This window comes from Eriocheir sinensis, unplaced genomic scaffold (assembly GCF_024679095.1).
Source record: "Eriocheir sinensis breed Jianghai 21 unplaced genomic scaffold, ASM2467909v1 Scaffold43, whole genome shotgun sequence".
NCBI lineage: Eukaryota > Metazoa > Arthropoda > Malacostraca > Decapoda > Varunidae > Eriocheir > Eriocheir sinensis.
The window spans coordinates 1122501-1141752 of NW_026111754.1; the positions used below are offsets into that span (position 1 = coordinate 1122501).

A 19252-nucleotide genomic window follows, 5' to 3' on the forward strand; every position below is an offset into this window, starting at 1 on the left:
AGGCGTATATGCTTGACCGATGAGTTTAGCCTCCCGGGAGTGTGCTGAAGGTCTGACCCCAGGTCACTTCCTTCACGGCCAGGATGGAAATTGCCCTGGCTCATAGCCCACCTTGCCTGGCTGTCCGCTCCCCCTCATCCCGCGCTCTCGTGTGCTACACACAGCTGACAGCTGATCCACTCATTCCTCATTTTCTAAATTATATTAATTATATGGAATCTATCTATTCAACCCTTATATTGAAAGTAAATATACACAGAATGTATAAAGTTTCGTATAAGCAGAGAGAGAGAGAGAGAGAGAGAGAGGTATTAATGACTCAGTTTATGTTTTATTTGATTTTACTTGACAGGCACCAACGCGTTGCCAATGAAGAATATATTAGCAGTTTTACTCGTCAAAATCGGTGTTCCTCAGGGTAGAGGTCTTGTTCCTCTTTCATTTTCATTTTCTGTACTTGTAATATCTGGCGTGGCATTTCCTTTCATTGAATGGCCTAAATAGATTATTCTTCTGCAATCTCTCCTGTTTTTGATCCTCAAAGTAGGCCTCTTGTGGCAACTCATTTGAATGCAAATCTTGACATGATTTTTTTCTTGGTGTCAGCGTTGTTGCATAAAATTACACCCTGCCAAGATTAGCAGTATCATTTTAGTCGCTCAAGGACAACCAAATAATCAATTTTTGAAAGTTAAAATTAATTTTAGCATTATTAGACTCCAAATTGACTTTTGAGTATCACATTAGTAAAACTGTTCCACGAATATCCCTGAAGGGCGCTCTGTTAAGGAATTGCCGCTCCACATCATCTTAAATTTTAGATCGCTCTTTTAACTTAATAAATTTCAACAACCCAATCTCAACATGCCACTTTGCCATTCTTGAAGGCGGAAGTGAATTCTAATGGGCACCCCTCACATGATGCGTTACCAACTCAATTTCAGCCTATTCGATGAACACGCCATTATTTACAATTCCATGAGCGTGCTTTTCAAAAACGTTTTTGAGCAATTAATATTTTCAAAAACGTTTTTGAGCAATTAATATTTTTTTCACTTCTTCTATCCCCAATTTCATTAAAATGTGTAATGTGCTTCAGGATGAGATAGTTTATTTTGTTGGCATTGGAAAGTTCAAAACAAACGTCATCAGCAATCTGTTTCCTCATAACGTATTATTCCTTTTTTATTCTCCATATTTTACGGTCACATATTTTTCATATCGATGTCTGCTCATCGAGGGGACTGTATGAATCTATACTAGTTTTACATTTTTCCTTGACGCCCTTTCATAGACATCAAGGTAGAGACTCGTTTCATTAACGTTGCTCAGACTTGAACATTAATATTTTAATTCTGGGTGTTTTTTGGTGGTTTTAACATGGAAATAGTATTTTTCTCCGGAAATCACATAATGATTGATTTTTCAATGCCTTTCGTGTACCCGTCGGGTGGGGGAGCATATTTAAACTACTCCAACCGAACTTTACATACCAAAATCTCTAGCGGAGGGGCTCCCCCCCCCCCTCGACCCCATCATGTATATACGACTTATTTCTGCGAGGAGGTATTTCTCGCAACACCGGCTGGACCACCGCCGCGACCGCTGCCAGAAAAGGCTGCGCTTTCGTGAATATTATTCCCTATTTTCAACAATAAAAAAAATAGTCCTTGAATTTGATTTAATAAGCGTTTACATGATTGAAGAACTTTTGTAGAAAAGATATATGAAGAGCTAGTGATGTGTCATAAGATAGGTAATGGAAGACTGGCACATTAAAAAAAACGAACCTTAACCGACATCATTTTTTTTTACATCAAAGGACACGGCTCAAGGGCAACAAAAAGAGTACAAAAAAAAAGCCCGCTACTCGCCGCTCCCATAATAGATAAAAGTAAAGAGTAGCCAAAAGAGAGGTCAAATTCGGGTGGAGAGGTGTCTTGATACATTCTTCTTGAAAGAGGTCAAGAGTCAAGGTCAAGGAGGAAATACAGATGAAGGAAGGCTGCTCCAGATTTATTTATTTATTTTTTTTTTTTTTTACAGAATAGGAGACAGTTCAAGGGCGTGAAAAAAGAAAACAATAATGAAAAAAAAGTCCGCTACTTACTGCTCCTGAATAGAGTACAGAGGAGTGGCCAAAAAGATAGGTCAATTTCGGGGGGGAGAGGTGCCCAGATACCCTCTACTTAAAAGAGTTCAAGTCGTAGGTAGGAGATACAGATGAAGGAAGATTGTTCCAGAGTTTACCAGCATGAGGGATGAAAGAGTGAAGATGCTGGTTAACTTTTGCATAAGGGGTTTGGACAGTATTGGGATAAGCTTGATTAGAAAGTCGTGTGAGGTGAGGCTGCGGGAGGGGGGGGGGAGACATGTAGTTAGCAAGTTCAGAAGAGCAGTCAGCGTGAAAATATCGATAGAAGATAGAAAGAGAGGCAACATCGCGACGGAATTTAAGAGGTAGAAGACTATCAGTTAGAGGAGGAGAGCTGATGAGACGAAGAGCCTTAGACTCCACTCTGTCCAATAGAGCTGTGTGAGTGGAGCCCCCCCACACGTGAGATGCATACTCTATACGAGGGCGGACAAGGCCCCTGTATATGGATAGCAACTGTGCGGGGGAGAAGAACTGGCGGAGACAATACAGAACGCCCAACCTCAAGGAAGCTGATTTAGTGAGAGAAGAAATATGAAGTTTCCAGTTAAGATTTTGAGTTAAGGATAGACCGAAGATATTTAGGGTTGAAGAAGGTGAGAGCTGAGTGTTGTCGAAGAATAGGGAATAGGTGTTTGGAAGATTGTGTCGAATTAATAGGTGGAGAAATTGAGGGACACAAGGTTCCTTCATCTAATCGGAAATGATAGCACGGTCTGAGGTTAAGCGTTCTGCAGCCACCAGTCTGGAGTCATGTACTTCCTGTTGGGATGGTCTTCTATTGAAAGAAGTTGAATAATGCAGAGTGGAGTCGTGGGTGTATGAGTGGGCAGGACAGTTTGTTATGGAAAGAAGATCATCAATGAATAACAGGAAGAGGGTGGATGATAGGACAGAGCCCTGTAAAACACCACTGTTAATAGGTTTAGGGGAAGAACAATGACCGTCTATCACCCCAGAGATAGAACGGCTGGAAAGGAAACTGGATATGAAGGAACAGAGAGAGGGATAGAATCCGAGAGAGGGCAGTTTAGAAAGCAAAGACTTGTGCCAGACTCTATCGAAGGATTTCGATATACCTAGGGCAACAGAGGAAATTTCACCGAAACGGCTAAGAGAGGATGACGATGAGTCAGACTGTTAAGAGAAACAAGAAGGTCACCAGTAGAACGCCCTTGCGGAACCCATACTGGCGAACAGATAGAAGGTTAGAAGTGGATAGGGAAGTTAAGCTATAGGGCGGTAGTTTGAGGGATTTGAACGGTCATCCTTCTTAGGCACAGGCTATACCAGTGGTATTCATTGCGCGGCTCGCGAGCCGCTGGCTGCTCGCACAATGACTCAATTCACGGCTCTCGAAAAATATATAAATTAATTAATAAAAAAAATACATAGAAAAATAATTTAATAATTTATCAAGAAAGATATATATTTTCATGAGGTGAGATGGAAGACAAAGTCACAGTAAGCGATAACATTCTAACATCCCTGCCCTAGTCGTACAGAAATCATACGTGTCTACTACGGGAAAACTGATCAGCGACACGTCTACGTAGTTCTAGGCCGCGCGAAATCATACGTGTCTAATACGGGAAACATCAGCGACACGTCTAGCTCTAGGCCGCGCGTCGGTGGTCTCCCCGAATCAGTTGAGTTAAACCTTTCGGGGAGACTGGACGCATTGCGTTACTCTTACTCCTGGAGATTTGTGTTTGAAATTAGGCAACAGATATTTGAGACTGCGGCAACATATATGAAAGTAAGGGCTTAACTGTTGCTGCTTGTGGAAGGTAGCTGCATTTACTATATTGCACTTGCAGCCCAGTACTACTTAATTTAATTAGTTGAGTTACGCTAACTTGCAGTAGCTGCGGCTCTCTAAATCAATGTGTTTAACCAAAGTGGCTCTCTTGCAAAAATTAGTGAATAACACTGGGCTATACGAAGGGGTACTTCCAGCAGGAAGGAAAGGTAGATGTTGATAGGCAGAGACGAAAGAGTTTGACCAGGCAGGGTGTCAGCACGGAAACACAGTTTATAAGGACAATAGGAGGCACTCCATCAGGTCCATAAGCCTTCTGAGAGTTGAGGCCAGAGAGGGCACATAAACCATCACTCTCAAAAATCTTAATAACACGCATAAAGAAGTTAGAGGGGGGATGGGTAAGAGGAATATGCCCAGAAACGTCCTGGGTGGAGTTCTTACATAAAGTTTGAGCGAAGAGCTCAGCCTTAGAGATAGATGAGACGGCGGTGCTGCCGTCAGGGTTAAGGAGAGATGGGAAAAAGGAAGAAGTTAAATTAGAGGAGATACTTTTGGCTAGGTGCCAAAAGTCTCTGGAAGAAACAGAGAAAGCAGGATGGTGACATGTTCTATTTATGAAAGAGCTTTTAGTAAGTTGAAGAATAGATTTGGCACAGTTCCGGGCTGAAATATAAAGATCAAGGTTAGCAGGAGTGCGAAGGTTCTGGTACCTTTTGTGAGCTGCCTCTCTATTTTTAATAGCACGAGAACAAGCATGATTAAACTAAGGCTTTTTAGCATGAGGAGTAGAGAAAGAACGTGGAGTGTATGCCACCATTCCAGAGACAATCATCTCTGTGATGTGCTGGGTACACACAGAGGGGTCTCTCTCCTGGAAGCAGTAATCATTCCACGGGAAATCGGAAAAGTACATTATCAGGTCCTCCCACCGAGCTGAGGCAAAATGCCAGAAACATCGCCTCTTAGGTGGGTCCAGAGGATATACAGGAGCAATATAACAGGATACAGAAATAAGGTTGTGATCGGAGGAGCCGAACGGAGAGAACAGTTTGACCGAGTAAGCAGAAGGGTCAGAGATAAGGAAGAAATCTAGTATGTTGGGCCGGTCTCCAAGGCGGTCGGGAATACATGTAGGGTGCTGAACCAACCGCTCTAGGTCGTTGAGGAGAGCAAAGTTGTTGGCTTGTTCACCTGGCTGGTCAGTGAAAGAGGATGAAAGTCAACGCTGGTGGAGAACATTGAAATCTCCCAAGATGGAGATTTCAGCGAAGGGAGAGTGGGTCAAGATGCGCATCAAGGAATTTTACAAAGTTAGTAGAGTTAGGTGAGAGATAGACAGCACAGATGTATTTAGTAATAGAATAACAATGAAGTCTTAGCCAGATGGTGGAAAATTCAGAAGAGTCAAGGTCGTAGGCACGAGAGCAAGTGATGTCGTTGCGCACGTAGGCGGAACATCCAGCTTTGGATTGAAATTTAGGAAAGAGATAGTAGGAGGGAACAGAGTAGAGATTGCTTTCAGTAGCCTCAGAAACCTGTGTTACGGTGAGGAAGAGAAGGTGAGGTTTAGAGGAAGAGAGATGGTGATCCACAGAATGGAAATTATAACTAATACCGCGAATGATGCAGAAATTGATAAGGAGGAGGTTTGAGGAGTTATCAGGACACCTCTCAAGTCGGCAGCCAGAAGGGGAGTCCTCCCTGGGGGAATTTATGGTCCCCTCCCCCCCCAGACGAGGACTCCGAGGCAGTTCGTTTATGTGCCATTTTGAATTTTAAATTTGGGGAAAAGGTGTGTATGTGAATGTAGTGTGGTGTAGAAAGAGAGAGGATCTATCTTTAAAGAACATGCTGAACTACTCTCTGGTGTTGATGAGACAAAAGGGAAACGGTTAGTGAGGACATGGGAAGGGTCTTTGAAGGGCTTCAGCACCCTCCTCGCTTCCCATATAACCTTACCGGGAGTAGCTTACGCCCGTTCGGTAGGTGTCTTGAATGGAGATGCTGGTTAACTCTTGTATAAGGGGTTTGAACTGAATAGGGATGAGCATGAGTAGAAAGTCGTGTGCAGCGGGGCCGCGGGAGGGGGGAAGGCATGCAGTTAGCAAGTCCAGAAGAGCAGTCTGCATGAAACTATCGATAGAAGATAGAAAGAGATGCAATACGGCGGCGGTATTTAAGAGGTAAAGACAATAAGTAAAAGGAGAAGAGCTGTTTAGATTATACTCCTTTCTTTCCAGGAGAGCTGTGGGTGTGGAGCCCCCCCCCCCCCCCACACACACACACATACACACACGTGAGCTGCATACTTCATACGAGGGCGGACAACGCCCCTATATATGGAGAGCACCTGTGCGGGGAAGAAGAACTAGCGGAGACGATACAGAACTCCCAACCTCGAGGAAGCTGATTTAGTAAGAGAGGAGAAGGGAAGTTTCCAGTTGATATTTTGAGATAAGGATAGACCGAGGATATTTAGTGTTGAAGAAGGTGACAGCTGAGTGTTATCGAAGAATAGAGGATAGGTGTTCGGAAGATTATGTAGAGTCGATAGGTGGAGATTTTTTTTTTTTTTAAGGCATTGAAGGCTACAAGGTTCCTTTTGCCCCAATCAGAAATAAAGTTAAGCGTTCAGCAGCCTCCTCTCTGGAGTCTTGTAATTCCTGTTGAGAGGGTATTCTGTTGAAATAAGTTGAATAATGCAGAGTGGAGTCATCAGCGTATGAGTGGATAGGACAGTTTGTTATGGAAAAAAGATCATTGATGAATAACAGGAAGAGAGCGGGTGATAGGACAGAACCCTGTGGGATACCACTGTTGATGGGTTTAGGGGAAGAACAGTGACCGTCTACCACTCCAGAGATAAAACGGACGGAAAGGAAACTGGAGATAAAGGAACAGAGAGAGGGATATAATCCGAAAGAGGGCAGTTTATAAACAAAGACTCTTGCCAGACTCTATCGAAAGTTTTTGTTATGTCTAGCGCAACTGAGAAAGTTTCACCGAAACGGTTAAGAAAGGATAACCAAGAATCAGTTAATAGAGCAAGAAGATCGCCAGGTGAACGCCCCTTGCGGAACTCATACTGGGGACCAGATAAAAAATCATAAGTGGGAAGGTGCTTTTGAATTTTCCGGTTAAGGATTGATTCAAAAGCTTTAGATAGGCAGGAAAGTAAAGCTATAGGGTGGTAGTTTGAGGGATTGGAACGGTCACCCTTCTTGAAGGCTGAGCTGTATGAATACTTCCAGCAGGAAGGAAAGGTAGATGTTGACAGTCAGAGGCGAAAGAGTTTGACCAGGCAGGGTGTCAGCATGGAGGCACAGTTTTTTAAGGACAATAGGAGGCACTCCATCAGGTCCATAAGCCTTCTGAGAGTTGAGTCCGGAGAGGACGTAGAAAACATCATTCCGAATAATCTTAGTAACAGGCATAAAGGAGTCAGAGGGGGGATGAGTAGGAGGAATATTTGTTACAGAAAGTTTTAGCGAAGAGTTCAGCCTTAGAGATAGATGAGACGGCGGTGCTGTCGTCAGAGTTAAGAAGAGGAGAGAAAGATGAAGAAGACATATTTTTGGCTAGGTGCCAGAAGTCCCGAGAAGAATTAGAAAAAGCAAGGTTTTGAGATTTGCTATGGATGAAAGAGGTTTTGGTTAGTCGAAAAATAGATTTGGCACGATCTCGGACGGAAATGTAAAGATCATGGTTAGCGGGTTTGAAGGTTCCTTGTGTCCAATCCCTTATGGAATAGATAACTAGTAACCCTTCTGCTCGTAAACTCTGGAACAGCCTTCCTTCGTTTGTGTTTCCTCCCTCTTACGACTTGAACTCTTTCAAGAAAAGAGTATCAGGACACCTCTTCACCCGAAATTGACCCCTTTCCTGGTTTATCGTTTTGGCTTCTTTTGATGGAGCAGCGTCTAGCGGGTTTATATCTTCCTGTTTTTGTTTCTTGCCCTTGAGCTGCCTCCCTTGTTGTGAAAAAAATATTTATTAAACTTTAATTCATTCACTTATATGTTCTAAGGCTTTACCGATACGATAATGCAAGTTCCATACAAGGTAGGCCCCATTTACTTAATTTATGATTGCGACAATATATGCTAAATGAATACCAAGACACACACACACACACACACACACACACACACACACACACACACACACACACACACACACGCGCGCGCGCACAGAAACTCATTGAAACACCAAATATCGTAAACATGCAGGACTACTAACCTGTCAAGTATTGCCTCTTGCAGGACCTTACTGATGATGCCCTTGGAAAGTACTAAAGGCGACCACATATCGAGCGGGATGCCCATGTACTGGGCCCACTGATTCTTGTCTTTGGTAAGGAAAAGACAGGTATTAGTCTTTCGTGTGTGTGTGTGTGTGTGTGTGTGTGTTAATAGGGAAACTCTTAAGAAAGTTTGAGTAGCATGTTGCGTTTAGTTGTTCATCGTCATCCAGCATGCCTGGAACTTCAATTGTAGTATGTTCTACAATTGAAGTTCCAGGCATGCTGGATGACGATGATGAGGGGCATTATTTTGGTTGCATGAGGAAAGGACATAAATAATCAGTTAAAACATTCGCATTTTGAAACTAAAAACATTCTCCATGGTTGCGTAGTCTATCTCATGAAGTTGGGAATATAAGCTATTTTGGGGATAAAATGGTACATCTGGCAGTGGTTGGGGGCTTCGTGGTGCAGTGGTTAGCACACTCAGCTCACAACCGAGAGAGCCCGGGTTCGATTCCCGGGCGGAATGGGAAAATTTGGTCGGCTTCTCCGATACCCTACGCCCCTGTCCACCCAGCAGTGAATGGATAGCAGGTATTAATCGGGGGTTGTGTCCAGTCTCCTGGGATCTGTCCCCTTCTCCAATAATTCCTTCCCCTTCCGTCTCTCTCCGGCATATGACCACAGATGTTGCGCCGACTAAACGATACTTTTTGGCAGTGGCTAGAGGCGGGCGGCCATTGATATACGAGGGGTAGTAGCTCAGTTTTGTGACAGCATCTTGGACACAATTATCCATATAAAGGTGAAAGTTCTTGGTGTTACTATGACAGCTAAAGCAGCATAGAAAATACCATACTCTCATGAAACAATTGAACTTTACGTTGCCCCCCAAAAAACATTGGAGGAGTTCATGTACATTCGGCAGGTGCTGCCCGAGTGGTCAGCGTGCTGGTGTGATGAATCAGGTGATCTAGGTTTGAGTTCCACCGATGCAGGCTGACAGTTTTCACCCATCGCTGAGTGGTGAAAGATTATCCACATGCTGCCTAGAATTTTAATCGACTCCAACTTCAGCGACTTCAGTCAACAGGAGCACTGGGGGCCCCATGGGACAAACAAGAATCATGTATCACGGCAGTCACTATAAATATAATTCGTCTGCGCCACTAACGGTCTGGGGTCGTCCAAGAGAAAGCTCAAAGAAATCTAACGGCGCTGGAATTTCTTGGCAGATGTCTACAAGGACGAACACATTACCTAGCACTACAAGATCTGGCTGAAGTGCCATTTATTTTTATTTCACAGTGAAATTTAAGTATAAAATGGTCACCTGGAACACTACTTGTATGAGACGGGAAAGCTTTACGATTAAGGCTTGGAGATAACGCCTCAAGGAACATGATAAAATGTGCTCAATGATCTCTCGAAAAGCTGCCAAAGAGCAACAAAAAAAAGTGCCTTTAAGGAGATTGAACGGCTGGGGAGTTCTGACAAAACCTATCAACAACGAGGAAGGTTTCGAATTCTGATACCTTGTGCAAATGCCCACTTGGTAGGAGGGGCCAAGTACCATATAACTACCTAGAATGCATGATAATTATGCAAAAAAATATGCTTACAAATATATATTATTCACCCGTACTGAACACCACTGAGTGCCGGGGATCGAACCCGAGCATTCTGAGTTGAAGTTAGGGCAGCATACCAACTATGCCACCGATGAGCATTAGCGCCTTTCCGAATGTATTAACTTGATATCTTTTTGTTATTGTTTACGCTCCGCCTGTGGCGTCGGTGGGCTTACTTGATGGGGGCTAATGGTCGACCCCAGCCCGCTATGGCGCAGGCAAGCGTTTATAGTGCAGCCATGTAGCTTGGCCCATGCTGTCCCCCTGAACCCGCGTATCCCTGGACGCTGCGCCCGACGCTGACCATTCAAATAGCGTCTCAATGTCAAGCTCGACAATGAAATGGACCGGTGCCCCCCGCCTCACACACTCACTGTCTTCGCGATTTCAATGCATCTGTCGGGACAAAGAGAGCTGGTTACGAAATATGTGTTGGTCCCCATGACTCTTGCACAAGAAAGGTAAACAGCCGCTGACTGAAGCTTACTGGTTCTTGGTCCCATAGACGCGAACTTCGCCTTTAAACTCGGTATAGCAATGCTGGTAGGGTAGTGTGGCAGAGAAGATCGATCACATCCTTGTTAGCACTCGTTGAATGATCTTCCAGAGCAGTATTTTTTTAACTGTTTCTTTTTTCAACTGACCAGGAATGACGTTGCAAAACTGAGCACACGCATCAGGTCCAAGAAAATATCAAGAAGCAATCCTCCTTGGTTCATATTTTGGAAACACGGACGAGGCACGTGCACAGGATTATACAGTAGCAGTTTCATATCAGTGCTTGGTGCACTGGAGGATCTGGGAGAGCTGAGGGGTATCTTTACACGAGAGACTTTTAAATCTGCCCAGGAGTGCACTGGAAAGCGTCCAAGGTCTAGAAGGGGAGGTGCTTTGAAGAACACATTGGAGAACAAAGAGGAGCGTCGTGTTGCCAGGCTGGCTGGGGGCTCGAAGCGATACAGGATTTTGTCACTAGAACCCTTTAGAGAAGATATAAAGAGAGGAATGCCAGAGGTTTCGCTGAGGATGTTAAGGATTGTCTAAATGCAAACGACCTTAGACCTGCCTTCCTAGATCTGAAAAAGTTTTGCTACACACCCACATCTCAGACGAGCACTATCAGAACAGGTGATGGGCCGATAGTATCAGGTGAGGATCGGTAGCGGACTCTCGAGCCGAGTGCTTTAGACAGTTATATACAGCAGAGTCTACAAGCGCACAGCTCCCTCTGGCTGGTCTACAGATGGCGGTTGCTGATCGTCTCATCAGCTCTCCTCCTCTTACTGATAGTCTTCTACCTCTTAAATTCCGCCCCCATGTTCCCTCTCTTTCTCTCTTCTATCGATATTCTCACGCTGACTGCTTTTCTGAACTTGCTAACTGCATGCCTCCCACTCCCGCAGCCTCACTGCACACGCTTTTCTACTCAAGCTCATCCTTAACTGTTCAAATCCCTTTCGCACAAGTTAACCAGGATTTTCACTCTTTTATCCCTCACGCTGGTAAATTCTGAAACAATCTTCCTTCATCTGTATTTCCTCCTGCCTACGACTTGAACTCTTTCAAGAGAAGGGTATCAGGACACCTCTCCTTCCGCAATTTACCTTTTTTTCGGCCATTCCTCTGGTCTCTTGTTAGGAGCAGTGAGTAGTATATATATATATATATATATATATATATATATATCTATATATATATATATATATATATATATATCTAGATATATATATATATATATATATATATATATATATATATATACATACATTTGAATGATAAGATACATTTTATACCTTGGTTAACAGGCGCCTTATAAGCGAGGAAGTTGAATGATTTTGTGATATGTCCCGACATATCCCGGTCGTTATTGGTAACATGGTGGTAGGCGAGAGCCCCCAGCCTCTCTGCGTGCTCCCTGAAGGCGAAGGACTGGTCTTCAACTGTTCCGTATCTTGCCTGTAGAAAAAAAAAGTTAGCAAAGAAAAAATAAGATAATTCTTTAAAGCAACTGGTCAGTGGTCAAGAAGCCTACATATCGATCAATATCTCAGAGTGAATGGGGCCCGTCTCTTTCTCTGTGGTCTATGTTATTTATTTTGCATCATTTTCTACGTCTTGGTGTATAGCGCCGATAGGCTTTCTTGCTGAGACCTTGTGGTCAGCAATATGGCCCAGCCCCTAACCATAACCATAAATGTGTATGATAGAGTAGGGGGGGTGAAAGAAGTGGTGTTAAGAGTAAGGTAAGTTGAGGAAGTTATGGGAAGTAAAGTGAGAGATTAAAAGATGGCGGGCTGTCCCCCTTGTTTATTCACTGATGTACTTTATGCTGTGATGCGTTTTGTGTCGCTCTCCGTCTGGTGGTATTGTTTTGCGTGTTCTTGTTAGCTTGATTGTGTTCATTGTGATTTTATGATGTATATTTCTTTATTGTTGGGCCTCTGTCCATAATGTTTTTTGTCTTCTGAAACCATGTGTGATTCTTGTGTATTTCATAATTCTCTAGGATGTTCAAGAAGTGCGGGCTTTGTAAATTTGTCATTTTCTCAAATGTGTTATGTGCTTGTGTGTAAAGATGGTAGTTTATTGGTTATATCTCGGCTTCCTCATGCATTGTTTTGGTGTTTTTGGTGTTTGGGAATCTTTCGTTATTGGCAAATCTCAATGCTTGGTTCAGGACCTTCTGTTATTTAGTTTTGCTTGACGCGCTTCTTGGTGCTTGAGGTATTGGCGGGTATAGCAATATAGGTAGTATGTATGTTTTGATGAGGTGAAGCTTTATTTTAGTTGGTGTGTTCCTGAACCGGTAAAGTTTCGTAAGAGCTTCTGTTGCTTTGTTTCTTATTTCCTTGATGTGTTGTTCTATTCCTGTTCTGTTGATTGTTAGTCCGAGGACTTTGCCTTTTTCAGAGTATTATATTTGAGTTCCTTCAATTATTATGTTGCTTTTCTTCTTTACTGCTAGTGGTATAATCTTAAATGTGTTGTTGTTTGTTTTTATTTTCCATTTCTTTTCATAGTTGTTGATTTTTTTCTATTTCATTCTTTGTCCTGTTTGCCATAAGTGCTCTGGATTTTCCCGCATATTCTATTATCTGAGTTATGTCATCAGCGTATTGTATGATATTGCAGTATATGGCTGGTTCGGGGAGGTCGTTTGTATGTATGATATACAATGTAGGTGACAATGCGCTCCCCTGTGGCACTCTGCCGACAGTGGGAATGGAGGGCCTGTGTGGTTATTTATTTTAATCTTTGCTTTTCTCTTGATGAGGAAGTTGTTGATAATTATTTTGGTTATGTCCGGCATATCTAGGTGGGCTATCTTGTATTGTAATCCTTGAATCCAAACTTTATCGAAGGCCATGCTGACATCCCTTAGCATAAGGTAACAGTGGTTGTTTCTGGCCGTGTGGTAAGCTGTGGTCTCGTGTATGGCTGTGAGTGCTGTGTCGGTGCCTCTGTTGATCCTGAAGCCGTGGTGTGTCTTTAAGGATGTTTTTTGTTTCTAGTAATGCTCTCAGCCTGGGGTTGAATATTTTTTCCAGTACCTTGCCAGTTACTTCAAGCAGCGATATTGGTCTATAGTTTATTGGGTTTGTGCTGTCTGTATTTTCTTTTGGGATAAATTTGATTATTGCGGTTTTGAATTTATCTGGAAAGTATCCCATTGATAGTGTATGGTTGAAGATCCATTGTATTTTTGATAGTGCCCCTTCTTTAAGATTGTTTAGTATTATCTTGTTTATGTTAGTTATTCCTGGAGTGTTGTTTTTAAATGTTCTAATGGTTCTTTAAAGTTCGTTTGGTGATATATTTGGATATATCTGTATGGTCTCTCCCTCTCAGTCTGCCTATGTCAGAGCGGTGTGGCGCAGGCAAGTATTTATTGTGGTGCCTTCTTGATTGGCTCATGCTGCCCCCCCGAAGCTCATGTTCTAACCTTATTTCGAGATAATCTGGAGTCCTGGTCGATGGATGGTCTTCAGGAAGACATGTGGGTAGTCCTAGACCACTCGGAGATGACTGAAAAATTGCCAGCTTGTTTGTCGTGGCGGGCGGGACGGGAACCTGCGTCTTCTTGAACGCCGTGCCAGGACGCTGACGTCTAAGCCACCGCCTCTCCTAACTTATTTCAACGACTTATAAAGAAGGGTGGCGGTCATGCTCTTACAAACAAGCAGTTTGACCTTTTTTGGGCATCCTAAACATTTCTTTATAAAGCTAAGGAGTAAGTATACGGTAAAAGAAAATGAAATGGGAAAAATAAATACTATGCACTTTCCTCAAAAAAAGATAAAACATTTTTTAGATGTCAAATTAGATATATTTTTTTTTTTAGGGCTGAAACTCCCTTTTTTTCTAAAGCGTTCACGTACAGGTGCGAAGTGAGATGGATTGAGGCCTAACTGATTATGTAGTAAGAGGGTGAGAGTACACGGGCCTTGTCCCTGTTGATAACATCAGGCACGTGAACAAACGTTATCATTTCGAGAAATCGAACACGTGGTTCATTTTATAGTACACACACACACACACACACACACACACACACACACACACACACACACACACACACACACACACACACACACACACCCGAGATCCTGAGTCCCACTTCCAGGATCAGCTGTTTCGCCAGCCAGGTTGTTGTGATATAGGGCCGGGGTGATGTGCTTAAAAACTTAAAAAAACCTTGAGTGAGTTGAGTGAGGAGGACGAAGGGTCTCGGACATCGAGGGGAGGAGAAAGAAGGGTAACAAGGCGGAAAGTTCTAGAAGGAGCCGTGGGGGTCTTGGGGAGTGACAAGTTTTACGAAAACATAGAGCCTGCGTTCTCGGGGTTCGGTGGCGGTGGATGGAAACATCCGTATACGTATATACAACAGAGTACTGCTGGTGGAAAAGAAGTTAAATATGTGGATAGACAGAGTCAAGGTCATGAAAGAAGAGGATGTCCAAAGTAAGAGTGCATAGTGAAGTAAGATCTAGACTCTAGAGTAAGGAATCTAGAAGAAAGAGAGAAACTCCTGGCTCAGGAAAATGAGCAGTTGAAAGAGAAGCAAGGGAAATACGAAAGTATGGTGAAGGCAGGATTAGGAGTTGTACGTAAAGAAAATGAAGACCTGAAAGTGATAATAGATAAGGAGGAAAAACGAGTTAAGGAGGAAGTGCTGGGTGAAATGAAAACCTGGAAGGTAGAGCACGAAAAAGCTGATATAGATTTTAAGCAAGTAATTGAGAAGCAACTAAGAGAGGAAAAGGAAAACGTAGAAAAAAAAAAAAGAGATGGTCAAGGTCATTAAAAAGAATGAAGATTTAGTAAGAGATGTAGCAGATAAGAAAAAAATGTGTAATAATATTCGGAATGAAAGAGAAAAACATTACTTATACACCTAAAAGGGAAAAGGAAGAGCTGAAGTCAGTGAAGGATCTGCTGAAAAACTTAAATGACGATGAAATTCGAGACCTAGAGGAGGTAGAAGAAATCTATTGAATGGGCCCTTACATAGCAGGCAATCAAAACAAGTCACAAAAAGTAAGAGAAAAATACTATACAGAACAACTAACCTAAGAAGTAGAAGAATGAGATATATATATATATATATATATATATATATATATATATATATATATATATATATATATATATATATATATATATATATATATATATATATATATATATATATATATATATATATATATATATATATATATATATATATATATATATATATATATATATATATATATATATATATATATATATATATATATATATATATATAAATGAAGAAGCAAGGAAGAAATGGAACAAACTTCTAGCAGGGACAAAAGAAAGGAATAATGTAAGATCTGTGGAGGAAAAAGAGGTATTTTTGGAGAATTCTGGGAGATCGTGTCAGAAAGTGGTACATAAGGGAGAAGGTGAAAGAGAGCGAAAGTTAGACAAGATCGACACAATTAAGGGATTGAGTGTGATGTACACAAATGTAGACGGAATAATATCTAGTAAGTTGAAATTGCAAGACTACCTACAAGAGAAGGAGCCCATGATAGTATGCTTAAGAGAAACTAAACTAAATAAAGACATTCGAATAATGTCTGATAAAAGAATACAATGTATGGAGGAAAGATAGAGTGGGCAAAGGTGGTGGAGGAGTGATGATAATGACAAAGAAGGAGTTATTAGTAAAATCAGTAGTATATGGAGAAGGAAAAGTAGAAATAGTGAGTGTAAATTTGGAGAAAAAAAAAGAGAAAGGATGACGATCACAACAACGTATGTACCACCTAGAACAAACTCATGGAGTAAAGAAGAACATGAAATCATGATTGAAGATACCATTCAGAGTTTAAGTAGAATACTCAAGGCAAACAGAAGAGTACTATTAGTTGGTGATTTTAATTGTAAAGAGGTAGATTGGGGGATGTTTAAAAGCGGTGGTGGAGATATAGCATGGGGGGGGAAAGATCGTTAAGATTGATGATGGAAAACTTGATGATGCAAAGGGTGAAGGAAAACACAGGATATAGAAGTGACGACGAACCGGCGAGACCGGACGTGGTGTTAACAAGAGGAATACACTTGAAGGATGAATTAAAGTACAGATGCCCTCTGGGAAAGAATGACCACGTGATCATAGAGATAGAAACGGAGGAGGAAGGAAGTGAAGAGGATGAATCATATAAAAGAAACAGGTTAAACTATAGGAAGGCAGACGTAGAAAATCTTAGGAAATATTATGGAGAGCTGGACTGGGATGAGCTTATGGGAACAAGTGAGGTGCAAGAAAAGTATGATATTTTAATGGAGGCAAATAAAACAGGGGTTAAGAAGTTTGTACCAGAATACAGACCTAAAGAAAAGGGAAAAAAAGGACTGGTTTAATGTAAGGTGTCCTAAGGCAAAATAACAAAAAGAGACAAAGCAAGGAAAATATTAAAAAAAAAGGAATAAAGATTTTAAGGTAGCGAGAAATGAATACGCGAAAATAAGGAAGTAAGAGGAAAAAGGATATGAAAAGGATATTGTAGAAAATTGCAAGGAACAACCTAAACAATTTTATAGATTCATAAATGGAAAGACTGAACCAAGAGAAACAATTGACAGACTGAGGGATGGGAATGTGACAATCGATGATCCTAAAGACATGGCGGAGTTACTAAACAAAAAGTTCCAGCAAGTTTTTACTAATGAATCAATATTTAATGAGCCACAAGAAAACAAGATAAATTTTCATATGGAAGAAGTCACGGTAAACAAAGAGGAGATATATGAATTGTTAGGGGAGCTGGAAGAGAGGAAAGCTGTAGGACCGGATGGAGTCTCAGGGTATATATTGAAAGAATGCAAAAATGAGCTGGTTAGACCGATATATGACATCATTAAATGCTCAATAACAACTGATACAGTGCCTAAGGAGTGGCGGAGGGCCGAAGTGGTCCCCATAAAAGTGAAAGTGAGAAAGAAACAATGGACGCAATTTCTAGAGGAACATAATTTAACCACAAGTAAACAGTATGGATTTAGAGAAGGGCGCTCAAGTGAGACAAACTTACTGAGCTTTTACTCAAGAGTGACAGATAAAATACAGGAAAGGGAGGGATGGGTTGATTGTGTCTACCTAGACCTAAAGAAGGCGTTCGACAAAGTTCCACATACAAGACTGCTATGGAAACTAGAAAATAAAGGAGGATTGAAAGGAAAATGAAGAACTGGATGGAAAGCTACCTAAGGGAAGAGATGAGAACAGTGGTTAAGGACATAAAATCGGAATGGAGACCTGAAGAGAGTGGAGTGCCCCAGGGATCAGTATTTGCACCAATACTTTTCCTAGTATATATTAATGACATGCCAGTGGGAATAAATAGTTATATGAGCCTGTTCGCAGACGATGCAAGACTGCTAAGACATAGACTGTGAAATTCTGCAAGGAGACCTAAACAAGATTTGGAAGTGGAGTATGGAATGGGAGATGAAATTCAGTGTGAAGAAATGTCATGTTATGGAAATGGGAAAAAGTGAAGGAAGACCAAAATGAACATATAAAATGGGAGATGGTAAAACATTAAAGAAAGTACACGACGAGAGATCTGGGAGTAATAATGCAAGATAACAAACAGCCAGAGAGTCATGTTAATCGGATATTCGGTGATACGCATAACATGGTGAGAAATAAAGGAATAACATTCCACTACATGGATAAGGATATGATGAAAAAAATAATTACCACTATGATCAGACCAAAGTTGGAATATGCGGAGGTAATGTGGTCGCCTCATAAGAAGAAGCACATAAAGAAACTAAAAAGAATACAAAAGATGGCAACAAAAATGGTTCCAGAGCTGGAGGGATTGACATATGAGGAAAACTAAAGGAAATGGACTTACCAACACTAGAACAAAGAAGAGAAAGGAGAGACCTAATACAAATCTACAAATTATTGAACAAAATGGAAGAAGTAAATAACGTAGAGTCTCCCCCTCCCATTAAAAATATATACTAGTTTGTATCTTACGTACTTGAATAGGGTAGGCGGTGGCTGAACGGATGGCAAGACGGCCCCTCGTTCAGGAGGACGCGAGTTCAATCCCCGACCAGTGCCACCAAGCTGGGATTTTTCAGGCGCCGCCGAGTGGCTTAAAACTACCCACATGCTGTCCAGAAGACCACCTATCAACCCGGACTCAAGATCCTAGGATTAAAGATGAGCTTCGGGAGGGCAGCATGAGCCAATACAAGATGGCGCCACTATAAACACTCCCCTGTGCCAGAACGGGCTGGGCCGACCATCAGGATCCACCGGGAAGAAGCCTACCGGCGCAAGAGGCCAAGACGTAAAAAAAAAGAATAGTGTATATGGTTGGGGTTAACTGATTTAAGAATCGAAAAAAGAGTCAAAGTGTAATATGATTTAATTATATCAAAGCGTAGGAATTAGGTCTGAATTATAAGTCGACATATGCAATGACTCTCTTGCTGGTGTACTTAGACTATTTTCAATCACTATTGCTTAACATAAATCATTTATTGTTCTTTATTTTTATTACCGAATTATGACATCGTATATGAGGTTACAAACTAATCAGTGGAGAGCATACGCCCACCTAAGCTCCCGACGATCTTCGCGAGCAGCCTCCACGCAGGTACCCTACTCATCTCAATTCCTTCTCGGCAGGATTTGCTGCCTTTTCCAAACCATGAGTTACGTGGGCGTCCCCTTGGTCTCCTCCACTCCGGGTTATCACTCACAGAAACAACCCTGTGAGAAGTATCGACGTCCGGGAGGCGTGCCACGTGCCCATATAGCCAGACTTGGCGCACACGATCTAGGCTGGCAACATACCTCGATTAAATTTCACGGTTATTCCAGCGGTACCCCATGATCCTACAAAGGCAATGGTAACAAACCATCGATGCGCCTCCACAAGTCATTGTTAAGTATCCAT

General features: G+C 41.9%; 1 long non-coding RNA gene across 1 annotated transcript in view; it reads right to left on the reverse strand.

The window, feature by feature from the left end:
* The window catches only part of LOC126992264 (uncharacterized), a 63839-nt gene that overhangs the window by 33995 nt on the left and 10592 nt on the right, over positions 1-19252 (reverse strand). Inside the window, exons 2-3 of the long non-coding RNA XR_007746397.1 lie at positions 11591-11753; positions 8160-8268 (exon numbers count right to left, since the gene is read on the reverse strand). This is a non-coding gene — a long non-coding RNA (uncharacterized LOC126992264). The remainder of the gene's footprint in view (positions 1-8159; positions 8269-11590; positions 11754-19252) is intronic.